Source organism: Hyaena hyaena, unplaced genomic scaffold, assembly GCF_003009895.1.
Source record: "Hyaena hyaena isolate Hyena2069 unplaced genomic scaffold, ASM300989v1 scaffold_461, whole genome shotgun sequence".
Classification (NCBI taxonomy): domain Eukaryota; kingdom Metazoa; phylum Chordata; class Mammalia; order Carnivora; family Hyaenidae; genus Hyaena; species Hyaena hyaena.
In genome coordinates, this window is record NW_024081095.1 from 835,273 (window position 1) to 860,365 (window position 25,093).

At 38.4% G+C, this 25,093-nt stretch overlaps 1 long non-coding RNA gene across 2 annotated transcripts in view; it reads left to right on the forward strand.

The window, feature by feature from the left end:
* The window catches only part of LOC120246300, a 130,050-nt gene that overhangs the window by 2,145 nt on the left and 102,812 nt on the right, over nucleotides 1–25,093 (forward strand). The window lies entirely within an intron of this gene.

A 25,093-nucleotide genomic window follows, 5' to 3' on the forward strand; every position in this document is an offset into this window, starting at 1 on the left:
CAATCACTTCTTACTCTGAATATTTCTAGAAGGCCAAAAAAGCACATTATTTATTCATCTGTGTCACTCTTGGAAGCCAGCCCATAGTAGAATCTCTAGTATTTGTTGACCTAAATATATTTAATTCATATGCTAATATATTGATGTATATTAGTAAAAACATTTATGCATACAATAACTCACAAATCATTACATCTGAATACAGCTTTTTAGAATGTACTTTTAAAAATACAAATTTTACAATTTTAATGTTTTTATTGGCTGGAGGTTTTTTTAGCTTTTATTTAAGTAATCATTACACCTCATGTGGGGCTTGAACACATGAACCCGAGTTCAGGCATCTCACACTTCTCAGACTGAGCCAGCCAGCACCCCCAAAATTAGTGTTTTATACTTCATTAGGTTACTGAACACAAATTTTTCGAAGTATATCATCTCAAGATTTAAGTAACTTTGAAAAGAGTAATTTACCTTATTCAGAAGACTATTATTCTTTAAACAATTATATTAAAGATGGGGAGAAAAGGACAAAAGTTAAATTGAGTCATCTTTACACTTTGGTTTATGACTACATTATTTCCTAAAAACAGCAGCTAAAATTATGCCAATATCTGAAACTTCTTAATAACACCTTAAAAAGCCTTTGTGGCCAACGGTACCTGGGTGGCTCAGTCTGTTAAATGTGGGATTCAGGTCAGGTCATGATCTCACAGTTCTTGGGTTCCAGCCCCACATCCAAATCTGTGCTGACTGTTTAGAGCCTGGAGCCTGCTTCAGATTCTGTGTCTCACTCTCTCTTTGCCCCTCCCCCACTTGCTTTCTATCTTTGTCTCTCAAAAATGAATAAACATTTTTTAAAAAGGCTTTGCAGCTATAGTTAGCTTAGAAATTACGTCTACAAAACTGTAATGAGATAGTCTCATTACTTCTGGATCATGCAAATTATTGATCCTTTGATATAGTTTTTAAATGTTTATTTGAGAGAGAGAGAGTACACATGTGCCCACATGCAAGTGGGGGAGGGGCAGAGAGAGAGGAGAAAGTGAATCCCAAGGAGGCTCCATGCTGTCAGCACAGAGCCCGACTCAGGACTCAATCCCATTAGCCATGAGATAATGACCTGAGCTGAAACTAAGAGTCAGACACTTAATCCACTGAACCACCCAGGCACCCATGATTGTTTGATATTTTCAAACCAAGCTCACAATAGTGCACAGTTATTAAATGAATTATCCTAGCTTAGTAAAGCACCAGCACTCCATATTGTATAGCTTCTAAACCAGCAGAAACGTGATTCTTGGTCTGTCAAGAAGGTGATAATTATAGAGACATAAACAACTATGCTTAATATAGCATTTGTTCTTAACAAAGATTTCTCAGCAGTAGTGAATTTGTCAATATACTGAGTGATGATTAAAATCCTGTGATCACATTCAGAGACTGACTTATTCATAAGAATTAAAGGATTTTTACCTCTTACCAGCCTGGACTATGAAGGCATGTGAAGCAAGAAACTTTCTTTCATAGATGACCTTGGCTGATTTTTATATTTTCTAGAAAATGATAATGCTGTTCTTAAGAAATGAATGTTTCTCAATCCATAAAACTAATAGGCAACCGACAGAATGGGAAAAGATAATTGCAAATGACATATCAGATAAAGGCTTAATATCCAAAATCTATAAGGAACTCACCAAACTCCACACCCGAAAAACAAACAACCCAGTGAAGAAACGGACAGAAGACATGAATAGACACTTCTCCAAAGAGGACATCCAGATGGCCAACAGACACATGAAACAATGCTCAGCATCCCTCCTCATCAGGGAAATACAAATCAAAACCACACTGAGATACCACCTCACGCCAGTCAGAGTGGCTAAAATGAGCAAATCAGAAAACTCTAGATGCTGGCGAGGATGTGGAGAAACGGGCACCCTCCTACACTGTTGGTGGGAAGGCAAATGGGTGCAGCCCCTCTGGAAAACAGTGTGAAGATTCCTCAAAAAATTAACAATAGAACTCCCCTATGACCCAGCAATAGCACTGCTAGGAATTTACCCAAGGGATACAGGAGTGCTGATGCATAGGAACACATGTACCCCAATGTTCATAGCAGTACTCTCCACAATAGCTAAAACATGGAAAGAGCCTAAGTGTCCATCAACGGGCGAATGGATCAAGAAGATGTGGTTTATCTATACCATGGAATACTACATGGCAATGAGAAACAATGAAATCTGGCCATGTGTAGCAACATGGATGGACCTTGAGGGTGTTATGCTGAGCGAAATAAGTCAGGCAGAGAAGGACAAATACTATATGTTTGCACGTATAGGAGGTTTAGGAGGAACATAACGGAGGACTGTGGGGGAGAAGAAGGGGGGAAATAGTGGGGGAGAGGGAGAGAGGCAAACCATGAGAGACTCTTGAATACTGAGAACAAACTGAGGACTGATTGGTGTGGGGAGGAGGGGGGAGATGGGCATGGAGGAGGGCACTTGTGGAGATGAGCACTGGGTGTTATATGGAAACCAACTTGACAATAAACTATTTGTAAAAATAAATAAATAAATAAACCTAAAAAAGGAAAAATAAAAGAATAAAGTTGCTATGAATTTTCAAGAAAAAAGAAAAAAGAAAAGAAAATGAATGTTTCTGGTGTGCCTGCCTGGCTTAGTCCAGAAAGCATGTGACTCTTGACCTCAGGGTCATAAGTTCAAGCCCCATGTTGGGTATGGAGCCTACTTACAAGAAAAAAAGAAAAAAGAAATGAAGTTTTTTCATAGTGTGTTCTACATGCAATAACAAGAACATGAGTTTCATGGGTTAATAACATCCAAGTCATCTATTTACCCCTGTGCAAGTGAATTTATAAATACATTTTTAGTTTAATGCCGTGTATATAACATTTAGAAATCAACCTTTAGCCAGCGACCTAGAATTTTTTTTTTTTTTTTATTCCTTATAATGTGATTCCAGAATGAATACACAGGAGTGATAAGTTTACAGGCACCTGGCTGGCTCAGTCAATGGAGCATGTGACTCTTGATCTTGGGGTTGTGGATTCAAGTCCTATGTTGGGTATAAAGATTACATAAAAATAAAACCTTAATACTGGCAAACCAGATCCAACAATACATTAAAATAATTATTCACCACAATCAAGTGAATCCTGGGATGCAGGTCTGGTTCAATATCCACCAATCAATGTGATACATTATATTAATAAAAGGAAAGATAAGAACTATGTGATCCTCTCAATAGATGCAAAAAAAAAAATTTGACAGAAAACAGTACTCTTTCTTGATAAAAACCCTCAAGAAAATAGGGATAGAAGGAACATACCTCAAGATCATAAACGCCATATGCAAAACACCCACAGCTAGTATCATTCTCAGTCAGGAAAAACTGAGAGCTTTCTCCCTAAGGTCAGGAACACAACAGGGACGTCCACTCTCACTGCTGTTATTCAACATAGTGTTGGAAGTCCTAGTCTCAACAATCAGACAAAAAAGGAAATAAAATGCATCCAAATCAGCAAGGCGGAAGTCAAATTGTCTCTTCGCAGATGACATGATACTCTGTGTGGAAAATCCAAAAGATTCCACCAAAAAATTGTTAGAGTTGACACATTAATTCAGCAAAGTCACAGGATATAATCAGTGTACAGAAATCAGTTGCAATTCTATACACCAAAAATGAAACAGCAAAAAAGAAATCAAGAAATCAACCCCAGTTATAATTGCACCAAACACCATAAAATACCTAGGAGTAAACCTAACCAAAGAAGTGAAAAACCTATAGACTGTAAACTATAAAAAGCTTATGAAAGAAATTGAAGAAGATGCAAAAAAAAAAAAAAAAAAAGGAAAAGATTCTCTGCCCATGGATTGGAAGAACAAATATTTTAACAAATATTGTTAAAATACTACCCAAAGCTATCTACATATTCAATGCAATCCCTATCGAAATAGCACCAGCATTCTTCACAGGGCTAGAACAAACAATTCTAAAATTTGTATGGAACCAGGGGAACCTGGGTGGCTCAGTCTGTTAAGCATTAGAATTCCATTTAGATCATGATCTCACAGTCTGTGAGTTCAAGCCCTGCATCAGGCTCTGTGCTGACAGCTCAGAGCCTGGAGCCTGCTTCAGATTCTGTGTCTCCCTTTCTCTGCCCCTCCCCTACTTGCGCTCACTCTGTCTCACTGTCTCTCAAAAATAAATAAATGTTAAACAAAATTTTAAATAATAAAATAAAATTTGTTTGGAACCAGAAAAAACCTTGAGTAGCCAAAGTAATGCTGAAAATGAAAACAAAAGCTGGAGGCATCACAATTCTGTACTTTAAGCTGTATTACAAAACTGTAATCATCAAGACAGTGTAGAACTAGCACAAAAACAGACACATAGATCAGTGGAACAGAATAGAGAACCCAGAAATGGATTCACAAATGTATGGCCAACTAATCTTTGACAAAGCAGGAAAGAATATCCAATGGAAAAAACACAATCTCTTTAGCAAATAGTGTTGAGAAAACTGGACAGCAACATGCAGAAGAATGAAACTGGACCACTTTCTTACACCATATACAACAATAAACTCAAAATGGATGAAACACCTAAAAGTAAGAGAAGAAACCATCAAAATCCTAGAGGAGAAAACAGGCAACAACCTCTTTAACCTTGGCCACAGCAAATACTTACTTGACATGTCTCCAGAGGCAAGGGAAACAAAAGCAAAAATGAACTATTGGGACCTCATCAAGATAAAAATCTTGTGCACAGTGAAGGAAACAATCAACAGAACTAGAATGCAACCAACAGAATGGAAGAAGATATTTGCAAATGCCATATTTGATAAAGGGTTAGAATCCAAAATCTATAAAGAATTTATCAAACTCAACACCCAAAAAACAAATTATCCAATGAAGAAATGGGCAAAAGATATGAATAGACACTTTTCCAAAGAAGACATCCAGGTGGCTAACAGACACATGAAAAGATGCTCAACATTGCCCCTCATCAGCGAGATACAAATCAAAACCACAATGAGATACCACCTCACACCTGTCAGAATGGCTAAAATGAACAACTCAGGCAACAACAAATGTTGGAGAGGATGTAAACTGGTACAGCCACTCTGGAAAACAGTATGGAGTTTTCTCAAAAAATTAGAAATAGAACTACCTATGACCTAGCAATTGCACTACTAGGTATTAATCCAAAGGATACAAAAATGCTGATTTGAAGGGGCACATGTACCTCAATCTTTATAGCAGCACTATCAACAGTAGCCAAAGTAGGGAACAAGCCCAAATGTCCATCAAATGATGAAAGGATAAAGATGTGGTATATGCATACGATGGAATATTACTCAACGATTGAAAAGAATGAAATCTTGCCATTTGCAACAACACGGATGGAACTAGAATGTATTATGCTAAGCAAAATAAGTCAGTCAGAGAAACACAGATATATAATTTCGCTAATATGCCGAATTTAAGAAACAAAGCAGATGAACATGGGGAAGAGAAGCAAAAATCAAATAAAACAGAGAGGGAGTCAAACCATAAGAGAATCTTAATACAGAGAAGAAACTGAGGGTTGCTGATGGGGTGTTGGGTGGAGGGATGGGCTAAATGGGTGATGAGAATTAAAGAAGGGTACTTGTTGGGATTAGCACTGGGTGTTATACATAGGGGATGAATCACTGGAATCTACTCCTGAAATCATTATTACAGTATATTGTAACTAACTTGGACTTAAATAAAAATAACATAAAATATAATCTTAGGAAAAAGAAAGTGATAAGTTTATCCAGACCAAAATTAAAGATTTTTTTGATGGTCTTTTAAGCTTCTTATCTAAGAATAGGCTCTGTTTGTTCCAATGCTTTATTTGTTCTGGTCTCTGTCACTTCATGCTAGTTGCTTTTCTTCAATTTCTGGTAATTTCTTATTTTCTGATCAAAGGTTAAAATAGGGCAGAAAAAAGGAAGCAAATTGAAAATTCTGGGCTTATAGGTAACATTTTTCCATTGTGGTCTCAGCCCGGGTCAATCTGTGGAGACCACCAATAAAACTACTTTTAGAAAATAAAACTGGTATCTTGCTCTTGAGCATAAACACATGGTTGGCTAGCTTTGTAGGGGTTTTTTTGTTTTATTTTGTTTTAAGATACGCTTCAGGCCCAACGTACTGCTCGAACTCACAACCCTGAAACCAAGAGTTTCATGTTCTACTGACTGAGCCAGCCAGGAACTCCTGGGCCAGCTTTCTGGAAGGATGGCTAGAATAACACTGAGGGCGTCAACTTTAGTATATAAATATTTATGCAAAAATCTGCCCTCAGTTGAGGTGAATATCCCCATGCATACTGAAATGTTAAAAACCTGAAGAGAATTAACATGTTTACTCTTCTTCTGAGCAATACAAGGATCTTAGACTGGTTTAATTCCTATCAAATTCTTCTTGTAATCTAATGTTTTTGTTCTGTACATATTGTAAAGTATACCTTGTCATTTTTTAAATATAGCCAAATTTTTATAAAATTTCTTTAATGTTTATTTATTTTTGAAGAAGAGAGAGAGAGATAGCATGAGCAGTAGAGGGGCAGAGAGAGAGAGGGAGACACAGAATTCAAAGCAGGCTCCAAGTTCTGACGTGTCAGCGCAGAGCCCAATGTGGAGCTTGAACCCACGAACTGTGAGATCATGACCTGAGCCAAAGTGGAATGTTTAACTGACTAAGCCACCCAGGAGCCCCTTAATATAGCCAATGTTTTTTTTTTTTTAATGTTTTTATTTATTTCTGAGAGAGAGAGAGAGAGAGAGAGAGAGACAGCATGAGTGGGGGAGGGTCAGAGAGGGGGATACAGATTCTGAAGTAGGCTCCAGGCTCTGACTAGCTGTCACCACAGAGCCAGACCCGGGGCACAAACCCACGAATCATGAGATCATGACCTGAGTTGAAGTCAGACACTTAACCAACTGAGCCACCCAAGCACTCCAGCCAGTGTTTAACTAGATTTGTCTACATATCTTTTTCATCATGTCTTCTTGCATATCAGACAACTTCTGGGATGATTTGCCTTGTTCCAGAAATATGTCCTTCATAAATTTCTTTACTGAGGATAAGGTAAACTTTGTTTCTATTTGTCTAAAAATACATATTTTTAGTTTAAAAGGTAGAATTCTTGGTATAGAATTTGAGGCTTATTGGGCTTTTCTGTAAATGCTTTCAAAATAGTATTCCAATAGAGGTGCCTGGGTGGCTCAGTTGGTTTAATGTCTGACTTTGACTCAGGTCATGATCTCACAGCTGTGAATTCGAGCCCTACATCAGGCCTGCTTCTGATCCTGTGTCTCCCTCTCTCTCTTTGCCCCTCCCTCCATCTCTCTCTCTCTCTCTCTCTCTCTCTCAAAAATAAAAACTTTTAAAAAATGCTATTCCACTGTATTCTGGCTTCCTTTGCAGCTCTAATAAAGTCTGTCTAATGATCCTTGTAGTTCACCTGGCTATTTTTAGGAATTTCTCTTTGATTTGTTGTTCAGTTTCATTACGCTGTGTCTAATTTGGGATTTCTGTTTATTTCTCCAGCCAGGGATTTCCTGAACCTGAGGGAATTCTTGTCATCTCTCAATTCTGGAAAAATCTCAATATTCAAATTCTTGTTGAGTATGGCTTTTTTCACATTCTCTAAGATGTGCCCTCTAACATGCCTACTAGATATATGTTACAACTCCTTATTCTTTCACATCTCATCCCATTTTCAGATACTTGATATTCTGAGCTGAATCCCAGGTAACTGTTTCAGTTTTATCTTCCAGTTAACAACTTTGCTCTTCAGTTGTGTTTAATCTACTATTCAATCTCCAAATGAGTTTTAATTTAAGTTATATTTTTTCATCTTTAGATATTTAGTCTTTTTTTCAGATTTGTTTGGTTTCTTATTCTCTACTCATACTTCCAAATATTTTCTCCCAAATATTTCTTATATTTCTTTAAACATTTTAAATGCACTTAATGTGTCCAATAATTATGCGATTTGAAATCTTTGGGTACCTCATTTTGTTTTTTTGATGTTTATACAGATTCTTGTTTGTTTTAGGCTTCTTTTTTCATGTTTTATGGTTTTTTATTGCAAGTGCATATTTGTGGAATTTTATCTTTGTGGAGTATTTGAGGGTTTGAAGTGTTTTCCTCGAGAGAGAATTTATATTAACTTCTGCCAGGATCCAAGGACACTACCAATCTAGGAAAACTTTAAAAATAATTTTTGGCATTAAGTTCCCAAACGACACAGTTAATATAAACTTGGATCAGAAACCAGCATGAGGAAGGGCTGATAGTTATAAATACTCTAAACTTTCTGATGAGGCTCATCATTCTCAAATCTTCATTAGCCCTTTTAAATAAAATAACACTCCTGTGGTCTGTAGCTTGGCTGTACATGGAAATCAGACCACATCTTCCTTTGTTGATGGCTCTCTAGGGTTTTTCATTTAGCTTGCTCCATTCAGTTTGTCGAATCACTTGAAAAACATTGTATTTAGTTGCTTTTGCAAGATTCTCTAGTGTCTAGGTGGAATAAATAAATCCTTGTTAAGGATTTCCTCAGTAGGTGTTCCTCAAACTATCTAAATTAGGGCATTTCCAGGGCCACATTCTGACTATTAGGGGCCCTAGGTAATTTTTTTTTTGTGGGCCCTTCCCACCACAAAAGATATTTAAAATTGTCTTTCACGACTGTGTTGGTATAAAGACAAATGTAACCCAGGCTACATCATATCATTATTTAGTCTAATTATTATCTTTAATGTTTATTTTTGAGAGAGAGCACATGTGTGCACACAAGAGCAGGGGAATGGCAGATAAAGAGAGGGACAGAAGATTCTAAGCAGGCTCTGTGCTGACTCCAGAGCACCTGATTCAGGGCTCCATCTCATGAACTGGGAGATCATGACCTCAGCCAAAGCCAGACACTTAATCAACTAAGCTACCCAGGTGCTCCTAATTCTTTTGAGTTTAAAAGAAATGAAAACATTTTTTTTTAACGTTTATTTTTGAGAGAGAGAGAGAGAGACGTAGAGAGCCAGGGAGATAGAGAATTCGAAGCAGGGTCCATGTTGTCAGTGCAGAGCCTAACGCAGGGCTCAGAGTCACAAACCAAACTGTGAGATCATGACCTGAGCCACTTAATGACTGAAGCACCCAGGTGCCCCAGAAATGAAAACATTTTTAAAGGCCCTGGGCATGACTTGCCTCTTCCTGCCTCTCAGTTCCCCTCCTCTCAATTGTAAGTGTTTCTGACCTAAAATGTTAAAGGTTTAATATGAAAGGGAAGGAAAAGAGTGAACTTCTAAATATTCCTCTCATCTCTGTCTGTTTCACTTCTTTTGCTAAAGGTCCAGTCCTTATGGTGTCTTGATCTTCAGTTCCTTTTCTCAACGTTTTCTATGCCAAAACAATCCACAAAGTACTGAATTTCCCCTGTACTAAACATAACAAAGGGATATGATATTTACCTAAAGATAAAAGTTTGCTGCTTGTTCTATTTAAGCTCTTCATCTCCATGTTCTGTAGTTTGTATTTTGGCTTTGAGGTGTTTAACGTTTGCTTGTTTGGGTGAAAGTACATAGGACTGACAGAATAAACCAAGAGCTTCTATCCTCTTTCTGGGGCTTTATACTAACTTTGCTGGTAACCCTGGAAAGGAAATTATATTCTGTGAATACTATAATAATCCTCAGGAAGAATTACAATGGCTGGTGTTTATGACGTGTACATAGGGCATTTTCAGAACAGATGACTTAATGTTTGCACAGTGCTCTGGGCATTTTAGATCAAAGATGCTGAGCTTACCCAGCATTGAACCATTTAATTTATACTTAGATTATATTTAAATATGATAGAAGTGGATGGAGCCTCATATACTTTATATTTTGCTGGTTTCTTTTTGGCTGGAGACAGCTTTGTGTCTGATAGATAATAGCAATGCTTTTACATTTATAGACCATATAACATCTTTCATCCAAGAAGTTCAAAGAACTCCACAATTATGACTCATTGTTCCTTAAAGTATCTCTACAAAACTTGAGATGACATGCATTGAGGTAAACTGGTTATTGAGGCAAAGAAAGTAGTGTCATGAAGGCATGAAAGTGTTAACAAGAAATTTTGGGAGTCAGAGACAGAATTCAGCTAAGTCCCTCTTTCTCTGATTAGACCTTAACATTCTATCCCCATGAAGTTAAGCTCTATGTGTGCTTTGGTTGTGTTTATAAAAAAGATAATACTTCTCAGCTATGAAGAGTTGAGCTCTTACTTCTCCAAGCTCATCTCGTTACCCTTACCCTCCCATAGCTGCAGATGCTGTCACTTAGGCTTGGAACATTTGACCTGCCAGGTGGGTAGCTCCTAGTCATGGTTCCCATTTCAGAGTAAGTGTTTCTTCCTAAAAGGAGCTGCTGACTAAATCAACTTTCAGAATCAGCATTTCCCAAAGTACCAGGCACCTCCTCTTCAGAGCACTTGCTATAATTACAATTCTATACTTGAATGTGTAAATTATTTGATCATTTGATTAATGCCTATCCACTTCCCCCAATGACAGGGGCCATGTCTGTTTCTTCTTACTAGTGTAGTCCCAGCACTTAGTTTTGTGGTTGGTGCTAAATATGGGCTCAAAACCCATTTGTTAACTGAATTAATTTCGGTTTTAGGAAAAGTATTCTTTCAGAATTCGAGCCCAAATCCAAAAATTTCAATTCAGAATTATAATCAGTAAGACAATAGTTGGCATTCTAAACTATTATTCTAACATTTGAATAGGAAAATATATAGACTGCCTCAACAACTTAATGCAAACTAAAACCATTAAACTTCTAGTAAGATGACAAAAGACAAATTAGGAAAATGATGAAAGGGTATGAGTTCATTAAAAATATGATTAAGGTGGGGGTCCTGGGTAGCTCAGTCAGTTAAGCTTCCCACTCTTGATTTCAGCTTAGGTCATGATCTCATGGTTTGTGAGATCAAGCCCCACTGTTGGGCTCTGCACTGACAGCTCAGAGCCTGCTTGAGATTCTCTCCCCCTCATTCCCTGACCCTCCATGCTATCTCTTTCTCTCTCTCTCTCTCAAAATAAATAAACATTTAAAAATAAATAAAAAAGGCTTTTCATAATTCTGTCTTTGTTTTGGAAAGAAACTCTAGGGGAGTACAAGAATAGATCTGAAAGAAGTAGGAAGCAACAAAGGAGGAGATCATGGAAGAAATTATTGTCATAGTTACAATAAAAACCGGTAGGATCTGAACTCCCGTTTTGGTGAGAGAACAGAGGACATTTCAGAGAAAGGACCAGGAGGATTTGAGCCCAATTGAATGTGGGCTGTGAGGAACAGGAAACAAAGCCAGGTCAGGTTTCTAGGTTTGGGCAATCAGTGGATAAGGGTGCTATTAAGTAAATAGGGAATAGAGGATAAGCAGGTTTAGTGGAGTATAAATGTTAGGTTTGTGGCGCCTGGGGGACATCCAAGTGGAGATGCCAGAAAGAGAGACGACCTGGCTGGAGATCCAGATTTTGGAACTTAGATTATACTCCTTTGAGGAATTAGTTTGTTTTTTATATTGGTTGTTAATCTGATAGCAGCCATGCTGTAAATGTGAATTTCTCAAGGAAGCTGATAAATACCTTTTTAGCCTATAGTCTTCTTGTCAGAACATAATGAAACATCCTTCAGAAAAATGTTTCTTTGGGGACTTGCATTCACAAGGCCAACTCCACATCCAATAAAGCAACTTGTCTCCCTCAGACATAGAATTGGGAGCCAAGACGTCTTTGCCAAACATTACTCTTTTCCCGAGAATAACAAAACATAGAATGTTTAAGGGCAAGCTGCATGTATTTAGGGTGTGGGACTAACATTATAGTTTAGAGAGAAGGGACTATATTTGCATTTAAATATGTGAAGGGGAGAATTGGCAGATTGTTCAGGTATGGGCAAGTGATCTGGCATGGATAAATGCCGATGGGGATATAGTAGGAAATTGGGATGAAGGATCCTGGTCAGAGTTAAGTAAATAGCAGGAAAATCAGCAAGAATAGAAAGCTTGGGACCACAGACCCCAGGCAGTTTTGGCAACCTTATTAATTAGTTCAGGAAGGTATCAGCTGTGATATTGTAATTTATAAGAAAGAAAAAAGAAGAAAGAGAGAAGAGATTGGAGTGCCTGGGTGGCTCAGTTGGTTAAGCTGACTGACTTGACTAAGTTGGTCTGACTCTTGATCTCAGGGTCATGAGTTCCTACATTGGGCTCCACACTGGGCATGGAGCCTACTTAAAAGGAAAAAGAAAAAAAAAAATATATATATATATATGCACACACACAAACACACACACACACATGGTCATTCAGAAAAAAATATTTTGTTCATCTGAATGACCAAATATATATGAGAAATATTTCTCATATATATTTGATCTTCATCTACACTTCATGGCTCATAGCTGCCAAAACTATTGAAATTTCTAGAGCAATAAGAGCATTGGGAACACCTTTTGTTATAGTGTTTGGTCGCTTATCTTCAGTTCCTGAAAATGTTCAGAGCCATAAAGATGAAATGGGTGTTTTGTTATTCGTAACCAGCCCCTTTCCACCACCACTAGGTTTAATAATGAGGTGATTTTTGGGAATCCCCTACCTTTGGAGGCTGATTGCCAGTAGAGCCAGTATATTTTTTTAATGTTAATTTATTTTTGAGAGAGAGAGAGAGAGAGAGAGTGAGTGAGCACGTGTGCAGGCATGTGAGCAGGGGAAAGGCAGAGAGAGAGGGAGAATCCCAAGAAGGCTCTAGGCTCTGAGCTGTCGTCACAGAGCCTGACTCCGAGCTTGAACCCATGAACCATGAGATCATGACCTGAGCTGAAGCTGGACGCTTCACGGACTGAGCCACCCAGTCACCCCCAGGATAACTAGTCTTGAATAGAGGGGTGGAACTTTTATTTCCACCCTCTGATTTCTAGGGTGGGGAGAGGAGCTAGATGTTGAATCAATCAGCAGCAGCCAGTGATTCAATCAGCTATGCCTATGTAATTAAGCCTTCATAAAAATCCAAAAGGTGGGGTTCAAGGAACTTTTCTGTAGGTGAAGCAGAACTCTTCCATGCAGGCTACCATGCAGGGCCCCAAACTCAACCATTACAGAGGCCCCTGTGTTTGGGCTTTGCCATGTATATCTCTTCATTTGGCTGTTGATTTGTATCCTTTAATATTCTTTGTAATAAACTGGCAGTCAAGTAGATAAATGGGGTTCCTGAGTTCTGTGAACTGCTCTAGCAAATTAATCAAACCCAAGGAGGGAGGTGTGGGAACCTCTGATTTATAGGCATTCAGTCAGAAGCACAGATGACAACCTGGCCTTGGTGCGAGGCATCTGAGGTCCACTCTAGCAAATTAAACCCATAGAAGGGGTTACTGGAACCCCTAATCTATAACTGGTCAGAAGCACAAGTGATAAAGTGGGGGAGGGGCCACTTGTAGAACTGAGCCCTCAACCTATGGAATCTGATGCAGTATCTGGGTAGTGTCAGAACTGAGATGAATTACAGTACACCTGGCTGGTGTTAAGAGAATCAGTTGGTGGTGTAGAACCACCCCCAGCCCCTCCCCCCACACACATACACACAGTTAAACTGGGGAGCAGAAGGGATACCTGGCTGACTCAGTGGGTGGAACATGTGACTCTTAATCTCAGGGTTGTGAGTTTAAGCCCCACACTGGGGTAGAGATTCCATTAAAAAAATAAATAAATAAATAAAAGTAGAGAAATCATCTTTAAAAAAAGTTGGGGAGCAGAACCTTTATTAGCCATGCATTCTGCTAATCAGTAGTGAAGAAGAGAAGATGAAATAGAGGGTGTGCCCAGGGACAGCAGAAGTAGGCAGGGAAAGGCTATTCTTTGGACCATTAGGTAACTCCCAGGCTATGACAGCCTTTTGCTGTTTCTAATTTCAGATTGCTAGTAGGGAGAACATATCCCAGTTCACAACTCAAGTTCTCAAGGGCTAGGAAACTTTTAAATTTCTGATAAAAGAGTAATTTTATTATTCTGTAGATGGGCTTGTTATCAAGGTGATCTTACCTGTCCCTACTTTCACATGTTTAAAAGTCAGTTAGGCATTCCTGATTCAAAAGCACTTGAAAGATTGAAGAAGTCCCCTTATCATTTAAAAGCATTCTTAGGGCATCTGGGTGATTCAGTCGATTAAGCATCCCACTATTGATTTCGGCCCAGGTCACGATCTCATGGTGTGTGGGATCGAGCCCCACGTTGGGCTCTGCACTGACAGAACAGAACCTGCTTCGGATTCTCTGTCTCCTCTCTGCCCCTCCCCCACTCATGCTGTCTGTCTGTCTCCCTCAGAATAAATAAGTAAACTTACAAAAAAAAAGCATTCTTGACACCACTGAGTATTATAATTTCCATTTAATGGAAAATTTATTGCATATAAAAATAAACTTTGACTTGTTTAATTTCCCTTCTGTTGCTATTGCTAAGCAAGAAAGTAATATAGGGCAATTTGTGACATTTTAGGCTTTTTTTGTAAACTCTGATAGAGATTAAGTACATTATGGCTTGACCAAGTGGAATTGCATTCAATCAATGCATATGTTAGACTCTGCTAACATGACAGGAATTTTGTAGAATGTTTTGCAGATGTGTTAGGCCATGTCTTTTTTGAGGGTTTTTTTTTTAATTATTATTACAATGTTATACATTTTCTTCTTGCTTGATTAAGGAAAGAAATGGACTTCTGGTGAATAGTGCCAGTGTATCCCATATGGCTCTCAACAAATGACTGCTGGTTTCCTGACATTCTTTTAAATGTTCTCTCATGCACTAAAATTGCTTAATGGACAGAAGAAGAATCAAATGGACAAACATTGGCAACTCAAATAGAACCTCAGATGACAACTCAAAATGGATAATTAGGTTTGGTCTGCAGAACTGCAAAAAGCCATCTGCCAAAAGACATGCCTGCAAATTCCAGGGGCCAACTTCTTAGACTAATACTAAGATGTCAGTTAATTCTCAAGGTTGAGAGCTCAATAAAGGCAGCAAGAAAGAAAGATCTCAATTCAAGTCAAAAATCAAATAAACCAAACTAAGTTATAATCTTAAACACAATGAAGAAATAAACACTGAGCTTCCTGATATCCTAGGTCGGCACCTTTTCCTACTCTTTTATTTTTTCCCTCAGGCCCCAAAGGACTGCTGAGATTTTCTTTAATCCCTATGTTTATGGTGCAGTGTCTTAGCAGCCTATGCCTAATCCAAGCTCATTAAAATTTACTCCTACATTTTCTTCTAAGAGTTTTTAGTTTTAGCTCTTAAGTGAGATGCCTCGGTGGCTCAGTGGGTTGAGTGTCCAACCCTTGACTTTGGCTCAAGTCATGATCTTACAGTCACAGATCCAGCCCCTCATTGGGCTCTGCACTTCTCTCTCTCCCTTTCTGCCCCTCCCCAATTTGTGTACACGTGCGCTCTCTCTCTCAAAATAAGTAAGTAAAAAAAAAATAATAAGTAAATAAACACTTAGCCAAAAAAGTATTAGCTCTTATATTTAGGTTTATGAGTCAATCTTATTCTTCTACATATGAATATCCAGTGTGTCAGCACCATTTGTTGAAAAGACTATTTATCCCTCATAATTTTTTTGGCACCCTTGTTGAGAATCATTTGACCAAGGGCACCTGGGTGACTCAGGTCATGATCTCATTGTTCCTGAGTTCAAGCCTGTCATCCGGCTCTCTGCTGTCAGCACAGAGCTGGCTTTGAATCCTTTGTCCTCCTATCCCTCTGTACTCCTGAAACTTGCAGTTTGGGACTGAGTCTGACCAGTCCCCATAAAGGGCACAGAACTTGTGGTTTTTTGCCCATTTAATCATGAGCTTAATCTTTTCCCTTTGGAGTGTACTTTCAGTTAGCAGCCAAAGACTGTATCTTCCTGGTTTACAAAGTGCATGGCAATAAAGCTTTTCCTTGTCTCTGACAAAATCCTTGCATTCCAGGGTGGTTTTTTTTTTTGTTGTCAGGGTCTAATGTAATCAATATAGGAGGATCAGTGAAATACATATAAGTGTCCAAAGATGAATATAGAACTTGACCCATTTTTTTAAAGTTTATTTATTTATTTTGAGAAAGACAGAGACAGCATAAGTCGGGGAGGGACAGAGAGAGAGAGAATCCAAAGTAGGCTCTGCACTGCCAGCACAGAGCCCAATGTGGGGCTTGACCCCATGCAGCCATGAGATCATGACCTGAGCTGAAACCAAGAGTCAGACACTTAACCGACTGAGCCACCCAGACACCCCAGAACTCGGCCCATTTATCAAACATCTGATTTTAGTTAGAGTATAGATGAACCAAGCATAGCTAAGATGGATGATCTATATGGGAACCAGTAGGGTAGTGGTTTGAGTTGGGCTGACCCTGAGGTACAGTGTGAATACAAGTTTTTATTTAGAATGTGATTCCATGAAACACAAGTAGGGAAATGGGGAAGTGAGATAATCATGGAAAAAAGTCAATAGCAGGTATGTTGATATGTAGATTGACTCTGGATAATGCATCAATCCCAGTGGGAGATCCTGAAAGACTGGGTAGCCTAAGACTTGGAGTTGCCTCATCTCAGGGTTGGGGAGCTGGGGTGTTCATTTACCAATTCCCATGGCTGATGGCTGTTCCTGGGATATGAATTCCCCAACATTCCCAATCTGTCCTTCAGGAGTCCAGCACATTCCTTCAGTTGGAAAAGGCCCTCAGGCAGTCAATCAATCATTGGTTTTTGCCCATAGGAAATATGGGAACAGTATATGCTGAGTAAATATAGTCCTGACACCAAAACATGTCCTACATGGTTCTTAAGTTTTTTGGTTATCAACCACTTGGAGAATTTGAGTAAAGTTATGGTGCATCACAGTAGAAAAAACAAGTGCCTATATGTACATGATTTTGTCTTCAATTTATTGGCATTTAAAAGTTACATCTGAAGTGCCAAAGAGTCCCTATCTTTTGGGATCTATGCTGACCTATGGAAAAGCTTTAGCTTGTCCCAGCTTGATAGAAAGTGAATACAGGGTGGTTGGGGCCAGTTAGGGAATTAGTAACCTAAAACAACTTTGTAGAAGAAAGTATTATGAAATCTGAATCATAGACTGCATAGTTATATTGAAATGCTATGTTCTTGATGGTGGATTGGATGACAGTTTTAGAAGGACTTAGAGACATGAAGGATGGAAGTCCTTGTAGCAGGTGGTATAACTAAGATATCCTTGTATAGAATAGTATTGCTAGGGATTGAATGTTTGTGACTCTCTCCCCATTCATATGTTGAAACCCTAACTCCCAATGTGATGGTATTTGGAGGTGGGGCCTTTGGGAAATAATTAGGTCATGAGGGTTGAGCTATCACAAATGGAATTAGTGCCTTTATAAGAGAGACCCTAGAGTTCCTTAGTCCCTTCCACCATGTGAGTATACAGTAGGAAGAAGGCTATCCATGAACTAGAAAGCAGGTCTTCACCAAACACTGAATTTGCCAGTGCCTTCATTGTAGACTTTCTAGTCTCCAGAATTGTGAGAAATATCTGTTGTTTAAGCCACTCAGTCTATGGTATTTTTATTTTGAGAGACAGAAAGAGAAAGAGATCAGCACAGAGCCTGATGCAGGGCTTGATCTCATGAACTGTGAGATCATGACAGGAACTGAAACCAAAAGTCAGACACTTAATTGATTAAGCCACCCATGTTGAAAAATGCCTCTATAGTATTTTTATTATAGCAGCTCAAACAGACTATGATTAGTATTTTCCCTAACTGGGTAAATTATGAACTTTAATTTGGTTCTGATGAGCCATCTAAAATTCAACACAATCTACTTTTATTTTACATTGTGTTTGTTTGTTGAGTGAGTAATACAATTGTATGGTTTCAATTTTTGTACCTATAAAAGAATATTAAAATATTTTTTTCCTTATGGCTTTCCAGTTATCTAGAATACCTCCAGAAGCAATAATTATTATCAGTTTCTAGCTTAGTAGTGTTTATGGCTGTACAAAAGACATTTCCAGTGCCTAGGAAAATTAACCAGTATTGAAACAGTATCCATAATTGTTATGATGTCATCACGACCTTGGAACAAAGTCAATATCATAAAACCAGTAAGTATAGTCCTCACATGCCTGTTCCACTTTAAGAGGGAGGCTTTTGGCTTACTGGTTTTAGCTTACTGAGATTTCTGGAATGGCATAGACCTTGTATGTTGGGATGTGCAGACTTTCTCTCATTGTGGTGGATCAGGAGTCACTGGATGTCTCTTATGACCAGGTTATGTCTTTAAAAATGCTTGGTAACCCACTGGTGGGGATGTATCACGAAGGTCTTGGGTTCCGGGCCAAGACAGGCAACAGTCTGGTTTGTGACTAGGTAGAGCGTTTCTCTTAAACAGAAGCTGGTCAATGTAGATATCATAAAACAACTCTTAAAGTTCTAAGAATTCTTTTTATTTGTTCATTTTTCAAGAGGAGCTATTGATACAAAGGAGATTAAGTGGTGGCAACACATTTGACCCACAAGGTTCCCCTGTGGTGCCTGAATAAATGGGATTGAGTAGTGGGGGGTGGGAATAAGGTTTATGTGCCAGAAACTCCGATTTTGAGGTGCCAGGAATATAGATAAGTGTTTCAGAAAATTAAGCTAGAAAATGCTGGGATCATTACTATTTCTTAACTAATTTAAACAAATAAATGATGGCAAAAAGCCTGGGGTGGGGGGGCCAGGAGGAAAGGAGGAAAAGTTGTCCATCTATGATTCAGCCTCTTGATAAAATGCCAGTGCTTGTGGTTCCTGGTGATTTTAACCACAGCCTCGTGTCCCCTAACTAATACTGCCAAGTCTGTAAGGCCAACTTGATGGCCAAGAAACTTTGAGTGAGTGTCTCTGTGTTTGTGTATGTGTGTGTGTGTATATGCATGCATGTATGTGTGTATGCATGTGTACATATGTGTGTGTGTTTCTGTATTAACAAGTCTGAGAGTTCTGCATGGCCTGAGTCATTTAGGGAGAAATGTGCACATAGGAATGAGAAGATGATCATGACCTGGGTTAGTTCAGCTCCTTGGAGAAGCAGATGTCAAGACAGGATTACAAGTGCACAAAATTTCTTAGAGAAAATGCCTTTGAGGGAAAATGGACAGAGTGAATAGAGGAGAGAGAGCCTCACCCTTCTGACCCCTGTGAAGGAGAGGGAAGGAAGGAAAGGTGGGTGGGAAGAATCTTAGAATACAGAGCAGTTCTAAGCAATTCAGCAAGGCCAATGGGGAATCCTCAAGACAAAGTCACTAGTGAGGAATGAGCCTGCAATGAGCCTGCCTTTGTTTCCCTACTGAATTTGAATATCTGCTGGGAGCAGTTAGTGGGCAGCTTGACCTTGGACCTCATGCCGTGGTGTAATCAGGGCACAACACCTGGGGTTGTCCCTGGGCCCCATGGAGACAGGACTGTTTTTACAGTTTTGAAGATATCTGCAATAAAATTTATGTGGAAGTTTTGAGTGTTTCAAGGTTACTGGGAGGGGGGAGGTGATGTTTCAGTGAATAACAACAACCCAAACCATCAACACTTATATGCACATCAAGTACTTGCTAAGCACTATGCATGCAGTAAATCATGCAATGCTGTGAGAATATTGTAAAATGTTATATTGGATAGAACCCTTTCCATTGCAGGGGCACCTAGGTGCCTTCCGCTCAGGTCATGATCTCAGTTTGAACCCTGCGTCTGGCTCTGTGCTGACAACTCAGCCTGGAGCCTACTTTGGAATCTGTATCTCCTTCTCTCTCTGCCCATCCCCGCTTGCTCACTGTCTGTCTGTTTCTTAAAAATAAATAAATGTAAAAAAATTTTTTTAAAGAAAAAAGAATAAAAAAGAACCCTTTCCATTGGAAATGACAGACCTAAAATTAACCTGGGTGAAAAAAAGAATTTATACGATTTACTGTTCTCGTAACCAAGATATATCTCAGAGCTGGGATTAGAGGGGGGCAGGTGAGGTAGGTCATGCAAGTATACAGTAGGATCCTGTTTTATTTTAGAAGGTTTTTTTTCGGGGCGCCTGGGTGGCTTAGTCGGTTAAGCGTCCGACTTTCGCTTAGGTCATGATCTCACGGTTCGTGGGTTTGAGCCCCGCGTCGGGCTCTGTGCTGACTGCCGGCTCAGAGCCTGGAGCCTGTTTCAGAGTCTGTGACTCCCTCTCTCTCTGACCCTCCCCTGCTCATGCTGTCTCTCTCTCTCCTAGAAATAAGTAAAACATTAAAAAAATTTAAAAAAAAAAAAAAGAAGGTTTTTTTTCAATTGTGGATTTTTTTACATTAATTTTGATTTTTAAAAAGTTATTTAAAATACTATGTAGTGTTTGATGGCTGAGGTGTTTTTAGCATCCCTATAAATTTTGCTCCTGAGAAGAGTTTTTCATTTGCCACCCCTTAGTTCCGATGCTGCTTCAGACATAACTGAATCCAGAGGTTCAAATGACCCCATCATGAGTCAGCTCCTTTGTCTCTGGGCTTTATTTTTGGTAGATGCTATCTACACGTGGCTTTTAGCATTCACAGTTTCAAAGAGAGACCTTCTCTCTCCTATATGTTCTTGGATTGAAAGAACTCTGCTTCAGTGCATCTGAAACCTCGGTCAATCTGAAAGAATTTTAAATTATAAAATACATTCTAATCCAGGAAGATACTCAATTTCTGAATTAATTCTTATTACCTTCTTTAGAGAAAATGGGTCTTATTTTCTTTTTTCTTTTTCAGATTTTATTAATGAGATACTCTGCATTCTTTTTTTTTTTAAGTTTATTTATTTTGAGAGAGACAGAGCACGAGCAAGCAGGGGGAGGGACACAGAGAGAGAGAAAGACAGAGAGAGAGAGAGAGAGAGAGAGAGAATCCCATGCAGGCTCTGCAAGGTCATCACTGAGCCCAATGTGGGGCTCAAACTCACAAAACTGTGAGATCATGACCTGAAACAAAATCAAGAGTTGGACACTTAACTGACTGAGCCATCCACGTGCCCCTCCATCTTCTTTTCTTAAAAATCATTCATAATTCACAAAATTTTCATTGAAAGGCAAAAATGGTTTTAACTTCTCATATTAACTATTTAGGAAAACCAAAATATCTTTCACTGAGGTTGCTTTTTATGAAATGTTAATAAATTTCTCTTCAATAAATAACAATATGAATGGGGCACCTGGGTGGCACCCAGTCGGTTGAGCATCTGACTTCAGCTCAGGTTCGTGAGTTTGAGCCCTACTGACAGGGCTCTTTACTGACAGCTAGCTCAGAGCCTGGAGCCTGTTTCCAATTCTGTGTCTCCCTCTCTCTCTGACCCTCCCCTGTTTACACCCTCTCTCAGAAATAAATAAAAAACATTAAAAAAATTTTTTAAAGAAATAACTATATGAAGGATTTTTGCTAATTGAAGAAAGCAAGACATAAAACTGTGTCTAGCATATATACCATTTGTGTGAAATATGTACATGTATGTATGCATATGACTATTATTTCTGGAAAGATATAGAAAAAACTGATAGTAGTTATTGCTTGAGGAGGATATTTAAATGGCTAAGAGAACACAGGAGGAAAACCAAGTTTTTACTGGGTGTTCTTTTACATCTTTTGAATATTATACTATGTGCAAACATTACCTATTCAAAAAAGTAATAGATTTTAAAATACTCTCTTTTTTTCCCCAGTGATTGTGTGATAGATACTATTATAGATATTAGGGACAAATTAGGGAACAAGACAGACAGATTTTTCTGTGCACTCCTGGAGTAGATTTAGCTTTAGAGTAAATCAGGCCTTGATTTAATAGAAAATAAAATTCATTACAAGATCTCTGGAGTGTAATACAGCCTAAACAGCATGACTGTGTTTGAATGGTCAGTATTGGTGTAGAAGGCAGTTTTCATGTTTTTGTCTCCTGACTTCGCCTACTAAAAATAAGACACCAGCAGAGGTACAAACTGGGCATGCTAGAATTATGGCAAATGTCCTGAGACTAAAGAGGCAGTAAACAAATGTTAATAATGGCAGTCTGTTCCCAATTGTAAATACTAAGTAGAATTTGTTACTGACTGGGGTGCCTGGGTGGCTCAGTCGGTTGAGTGTCCGACTTCGGCTCAGGTCATGATCTCACAGTTTGTGGGTTCGAGCCCTGCATCGGGCTCTGTGCTGACAGCCAGCTCAGAGCCTGGAGCCTGTTTCTGATTCTGTATCTCCCTCTCTCTCTGACCCTCCCCTGCTCACGCTGTCTCTCTCTCTCTCAAAAATAAATTTAAAAACATTAAAAAAAAAAAGAATTTGTTACTGACTCCTGCCCTTAGCAATGAATATGGCTTGTCTTGTCAATAATGTTAAGAGCCATATAAGCCTTTAAGTTTTATTTATTCATTTTGAGAGTGAACATGAGCAAGTGATAGAGGGTCAGAGAGAGAGAGGGAGAAAGAATCCCAAGTGGGCTCTGCGCTGTCAGCACAGAGCCCAATGCAGGGCGCTATGTCATAAACCGTGAGATCATGACCTGAGCTGAAATCAAGAGCCACTGAGCCACCCAGGTGCCCTTGGCTATATGAGCCTTTAATGAACATTAGTATCCAGAATAACAGGAGCACCTGGGTGTTGGGTCAAAGGGGATATATACTGATTTCATGAAGCCCTGTGTTCTAAAGACCAAAGAATCAAGAGAGTACTTCAGGTTACTGTAGTGGGAGGTTATACTCATAATTACAAGGAGCATATATGCCCCCATGAATGTGTTCTAGTTACTACTCTAGGAGGCAGTAGGTGGTCATGACAATGATAGTGGGAGCAGGAGGTCCCAAAATGCTGGTGCTAGGCTAGGTGATGGCAGTGTATACTTCTCCAATTAGGAGACTTGAAATACTGAGAAAAATAGTGATTCAGTAATAATGAGTAGAATTACCTCCTGTTTGCTCCTATGCTAAACTCTGTTAGGTCCAGTTTCTGGGATTAAAAGCTTCAATACCAAAATTTACTCACTGAATGCGTCAATTCCTGAAGAGCTCTAGGGCAAATGGTAATTGACTTGTATAATCATGAAAATGGTAATTCAATTTCGATTCTGTACCTAACTAGGTCAATGTCTACAGAGCTTCCAGGATCAATATCAGGAGCTCCTGGAGGGCTAAATGGATGTGCAGGAACCAGGGGGCCAAATAGATCTCCCTCTCCCAAAGGGAGTAGATGATGCTTTACTGCTAATGTGACTAGATTTGCTGCTTCTGAAAATTTCTTCCTTGGACTATTTACAAGCCAGGAAGAAATAGCTTTTCTACCTTCACTTTCATCCTTTTTAACATGTTGAATTTTGTTTGTATGAACACAATTGCCATTAATTGGTTGGTTATTCATGTCTGTCTGGACTTGTTAGATGAAGCGCCTGGTTGGTATATTTAGTTTTGGTTTCCTCCTCTTAGGGTTTAAATCACCATTAATTATTGTTTAACACTTATGTTACTACACCATAGAAATTTAGACACAGAAAGTAGCCAAGAGATCAACCCATCTTATTCATTTTGCAAATGTGAATACTGAGGGTCAGGAGGACAAAAGGTATTTATATTCAAATAAAAATGATTCTGCTAAAATTAATTGACAGTTTGGAAAAATACATTTAGTTAGTTTACTTTATAACAACATATACGAATGGATTAAAGAATTTTAAAAATGAATAAAATAGTCAAAAAATATATATGTATATATGTGTGTATATGTGTGTGTGCTCATGTGTATACACATATATATTTAGAGGCTAGGAAAGAGCTTTACTTTTGATTCATTTTTGGCAAATTTTATTGAAATATACATGTGGAAAAAGTATGCAAATCATAAGCGTGCTGGATGAATTTTCACTGAGGAAAGACTCCTGTTTAATTACATAAAAGCAAAGGAAGAAAACAGAAGGGAAATGATTGATGAGGTTGACAATATAAATAATTTAAAACATCTCTATGTCAAAAAAAATGTCAAACAATTAAAGGGGAAAATGATAAACTGGGAAAGAGTTTGCAAATATATGACAAGGATAATTACCTTACTATTTTTTTTCAAAGTAAAAAAAAATCATTAGGAAATTTTAATACCTGAGTTAGAAAATAGACAAAGTATACAGAAAGCAATTCAATATACGAAGGGGAAAAATCCTTCTCTAGTAATTAAAGAAAAGATAGAAGGTGCTGGAAACAGGACTTTGAATGCATTTCTAGTGAGGGTATAAGTGAAGTTTAGTGTGACTATGGGGTAGGGTGTGGACATCAGCTGTGTGCAATTGGTGGTAGATATCATAAACCTGCTACATGTACAGGCACTTTTACCTAAAAAGTCTACTTCTAGAAATTGCTTGAAGTAAATAATAGTAAAATACAAGAAATAACTTAAACTGTCTGAAATAGGAGTTTGGTTAAACAGAGTATTGCTTCTCCAGCCATTAAAAAACATCACAGAAGAATACTGAATAACATGAAAAAAATTGCAATATGGTAAGTGAAGACATCAAACTATAAAACTAAATGTATGCTAAGACCCCAGTTTTTTTAATAAATGGTACACATATATATGTCAAAAAATAGCAACAGGTCTTACATTAAAATGTGAACAGGTTTGGGGCTCCTTGATTAGGCATTCAACTCTTGATTTCAGCTCAGATCATGAACCCACACTGGGCATGAAGCCTGTTTGAGATTTCTCTCTCTCTCTCTCTCTCTCTCCCTGTCTTCTCTCTCTTTACTGCTCATGCTCTCTCTCCATCTAAAAAACAAACAAATAGATAAATAAACTTAAAAAAAATGTGAACAGGTTTAAATCTGGCTGAAGTAATATGGGTGATTAATTTTCTCTTTGTGCTTTTCTATATTTTCCAAGTTTTCTGTAGTAAATAGTAATTTTCTAATCAGAAAAAAATAAATATTATAGGTAATAAAATAATTTCAAAGGTTTTTT